Source organism: Amblyomma americanum, chromosome 10 (genome assembly GCF_052857255.1).
Source record: "Amblyomma americanum isolate KBUSLIRL-KWMA chromosome 10, ASM5285725v1, whole genome shotgun sequence".
Lineage (NCBI taxonomy): Eukaryota > Metazoa > Arthropoda > Arachnida > Ixodida > Ixodidae > Amblyomma > Amblyomma americanum.
The window spans coordinates 82,708,507-82,713,124 of NC_135506.1; the positions used below are offsets into that span (position 1 = coordinate 82,708,507).

General features: G+C 53.9%; 1 pseudogene; it reads right to left on the reverse strand.

Annotated features, from left to right (window-relative positions):
- Window positions 1-2,079: 2,079 nt before the first annotated feature.
- Window positions 2,080-2,172, reverse strand: LOC144108919 (U6 spliceosomal RNA; annotated as a pseudogene).
- Window positions 2,173-4,618: the final 2,446 nt, after the last annotated feature.

The following is a 4,618-nucleotide window of genomic DNA, read 5'->3' on the forward strand; positions in this document are numbered from 1 at the left end:
TGCGCTGCCGCTCGTCACGGTGCGCAAGCCGTGCTGGTAGAAACTCGAGCTCCAGCACCGCAAGTCCCTGCGCGTGTGCCTAGGCCTGCCCAAAAACGCGCAGTGCGCCGCAACGTTGGCCGAGGCAGGAGCGTGGCCACTTGAGCTGCAAGCAGCGCGCAGGGTACTGAACCACATCGACCGGCTTCACCGCGCACCGGACGGCGGCTCGCTGCTGCAGCGTATGCGCTCGCACCCGCGCTCACGAATAGCGCGGCGCTGCTCGACTGTTAGCAATTGACACAAGGCCCACCCCCCTACGGCTCCTGCGCGCCCCAGCCTGCTGCCTCTGAGGTACAGCGAGAGATCGTCGGCATTGCGGGAAAGCGGAGCACACCCCTCTGTGCTGTGCAGCAGCTGGCCAGAGCCATCATACACGAGGAGCTACAGGACCATCTCCTCGTGTACACCGACGGCTCAGTGTTCCTCGACGGCTTCTCCCTTGCTGCTGCGGCTACCATCCTCGCCCTGCGATTGCACAGCCAGCAACACGCAACCTTCCTGGGCTCCTCCACCACTGCAGAGTTGAAGGGGATTCGGCTCGGGCTGGACCTGCTGCTCACCCTCGGCCCTCCGCCGCCCAGGAGTGCTTTGCTGTGCGACTCCCGCGCCGCCCTCAACCGCCTGCAATCAAACGGCCGCGGTACCCCACTAGTGCAGGAAATTCGCTCGCGCATCGAGTGCATCCCGCAGCGAGGATGCGCCGTGCGTGCACAGTGGGTGGCCGGTCACTGCGGCATCGCCGGCAACAAAGATGCGTACGACCTCGCAACCGCTGCACACCAACTACCTGCCAGCGATCTGCCCCTTGCGCTGGAGGACGTGCGTGCGGTCATCCACGACCATCTCCGAAAGCAGCACCCCGACCCACGCATCGCAGGAGGTGAGAGCATCGACAGTATCACCGCCTGTCGCGCACTTACACGGTCACAACGTGCAATGATCCTCCGCGCGCGCATTGGCTGCGTGTGGCCCGGGGAACGACGGGTGCGACACGGAATCGCAACGAGTGACGTGTGTGACGGATGCGGTGCAGTGGAAACACTAGAACACCTGCTCCTTCATTGTGCAGCGTTCGCCGATGCTCGTCGCGATATGCTAGCGGCCTATAGGGTACAGGGCATACTACCAGACTCCTTCAAGACGTTATTGTGGCCGCAGGGCAGTGCGCAGTCTTGAGCGAACTTTAGTGAGCCTCTGTGCATTCCTCGAACACACGGGATTGACGTCCCGTCTGTTCTGCGTCAGGTAGTTATACGGAGTGACCGAACGCTCCGCGAGTTCTGCCTTGAACGATTAATAACTGGACGCCCCACTCCAGTTTTAGCCAACACAGTGCTGTGCGTGTGTGATATTTTTTTGCTCTAAAATGAACTAATCACACGCACAACCTGGCACATTTATTATTGTGTAAATAGTTTGTACATATTACTTCTCCCCTATCCTCTCTTTCTGTCCCCTCACCTCTTTCATTTCACTTCTCCATTCTGCCTGCTATCGTTTATTTCCGCTGCCCCAGCTCAGGTGTTTCGGTATCGATCGATGGCAGTTCCGTCGCGGTGGCTCAGTGGTTAGGGCGCTCGACTACTGATTCGGGGTTCCCGGGTTCGAACCCGACCGCGGCGGCTGCGTTTTTATGGAGGAAAAACGGTAAGGCGCCCGTGTGCTGTGCGATGTCAGTGCACATTAAAGATCCCCAGGTGGTACCTATTCTTCCTTTCTTCTTTCACTTCCTCCTATATCCCTTCCCTTACGGCGCGGCTAAGGTGTCCAAAGATATATGAGACAGATACTGCGCCATTTCCTTTCCCCAAAAACCAATTATTATTATTATCGATGGCAGATGGCGTGGCTAGCAAAAATTTTGTCGTTCCTTTTTACTATTATTTCCGTAGAAAACCGCTACCACCACCAGTTTCTCTGGTGGAGGTGTTCTGAATTTTGACCATGTGGGGATATTTAACGTGCACTGACTTCGCACAGCACATAGGCGCCTTTTGTGTTTCACCCGTATGTAGTGTGACTGAACTCAGTGCACTGAAAAGAAAATCATTTTTGAGATCTCATTCTCGCAGTGGCCATGCTAATCTTCTCTGTATTATTCAAATTTTAGTGCATGTACTTTGGAAGTACTCCACCATTCGGATCCACAAAACAACGTTGATATTTCTGAAGCGAAAGCTTCACTATGTTAGGTAAAGCTGATTTGGCCGCGCGTTGCCGGTTGACCATCAAGTGAGCCAGAGGTCAAGTGTGGCTATAGGTCTTACCGTATGTTCTCCACTATGGTGTCGCAACACTTGACCTTTGACGTTGACCTTTGACCTTTATATTCGCCGGTAGAGGACGGTAGACAACGCCGCAGCATTCGTTGGGTGACCGACCTCTCCCAATCAACCATTAATATATCTGCCACCTGCCAGGGCGCAGACCGGGAGCGCTGCCTTTCCAGTGTGTGGAACGCGCTCGTTACAGACGGCAAGCCGTGTCTACTTGCAGCAACAACACACCTTTCGATCTCTAACTTGGTTCAGAAGTATTTCAACCGTAGCTAATTATTTGTTATGCCTCACACATATTCTATTCATTTTTGTTCGAATAAGGATTTCAAGGGACGCGTCGGGAGGAACTTCGGAATTGAATGCCGAAGAGGTTGTGAAATAATTTCGCAATGGCCATGTCTACGTTTCTTGTCTAACCTTGCGCTTTTTCTTCCCTTGTATATAGACACGTTTGTCAGCGGAGGCTAATTGCAGCGGCTCTATTCGCGGTGCAACGCTGCTATATAAACATGTAAGGGTTGTGAATTGCATAGGTGGAGAAACGATGTTGAGTAAAAGCCGTGAACTGTATCTGCGAAATATGTCGAAAGTTCCCTCCCATACCTTGACAATTGCCACCAAACCATAAGGTGTGTCCTCCAGGCACAAACCCTACCATCCACTTACATTAAGCCTTGCTACCACCAACCCCTTCAGCACCCTCTACAACTACCGTACCTTCACCCTCGCCCATAGCTTAGTGTAATGCCCGGCGTGTGAGCAGTTGGGTTAATGTCGCTATCGCCCCTTCCTCTTCTCCAACCGAACTCTCCCTTCAGCTCCGTTTCTAACTTGTGCGTTAAAATGAGATCCTAGCCAGTAAAATTCAACAACTAGAGACAAAACAGGACGGGCCACTGAGAGCCCATGCCCGAATCTGAGCCAGCTGAGCAGGATGATTATGCCTTGGGCTCCTCCGGCCTGACCAGCGTTTCGCGGCGGCCGGTCGGCACCGTGGTGGCCTAGCTGCCTACTGTGGAGTGCCGTATAGGCATTCTAGAGATCAAGGTAGAGGCTTTCCAGGGAAAAATTCTGGAACCGATGCAACGGAAGGTTTCCTTGGGCAGGTGGCCAGACTTCGTGAAGCAGGCTATCAAGAAAGGATCCTTGCACAGTTAACAATAATAATTGGTTTTTGGGGAAATGAAATGGCGCAGTATATGTCTGAACTTTCGTTGGATACCTAAACCGCGCCGTAAGGGAAGGGATAAAGGAGGGAGTGAAAGAAGAAAGGAAGAAAGAGGTGCCGTAGAGGAGGGCTCCGGAATAATTTCGACCACCTGGGGATCTTTAACATGCACGCACATCGCAGAGCACACAGGCGACTTAGTGTTTTGCCTCCATAAAAATGCAGCAGCCGCGGTCGGGTTCAAACCCGGGAATTCCGGATCAGTAGCCGAGTACCCTAACCACTAAGCCACCGCGGCGGGTCCTTGTACGCTTAACAGAACGAATTTTGTGCAAGCTGAAGGTAAAGGCGGCATCTCACCCCCCTGGGCCGCAGGAAGAGGCACGAAGGAAGGTCGTGTGCATCCCGTATCCACACGGTGTCTCACATCGTCTCAAGAAGATCGCTGCGCGGCATAATGTGCAGGTGGAGTTCTCCGGCGAACATAGAGTTCGGAAGATATGCGCCGCAGTTCACAGGAAGCTGGAGCCAGCCTCTTCCAGAAAAGATTTCTGGCAGTGCACAGTGCCTCACGCAGAAAAATGAATAACTGCAAAAAAGGCGTCGTGCATAAGGTTCTTGTGCCTTGCGGAACGATCTGTTATGTGGTGGTGGTGAAAAGAATTTATCTATATATAGAGAGAGGTAGACGGGGAGAGGCCCCTAGTGGGTCTCGCCTCTTACTATAGAAGGCGGAGTCCCTCATTCCGGGACCCCGTTGGTCCTGACTGCTGCGCAGGTCCGCCGAACCAGGGCCTGTTTGGCCCATAGTTCCTGGCAGCCGAGCAGAGTCGCCTCCTAGACCTCTCGGGTAGGGGAAGGGGTGATGAGGGGAGAGAAGGATTTTGCCTGCATGCCCAAACCACGTGAAAGGTGTCGGCCACCTCCCCACCGGGCACAAAATCCTCAACTGCACGCCAAAATTCAGGCGGTATAAACGGCTCGGTGCTCCCCGCCCACTGCCCAGTTACCCCCGGAACCGATGCAAGTGCCGGCGGACCCGACACCCCATAGCTCTGACGTGCGTTTCACCGCCCTCAAAAATGCCCTCGCCCAGTTATCGACTGGTGGTGGTAAAAGTGTTTTATGA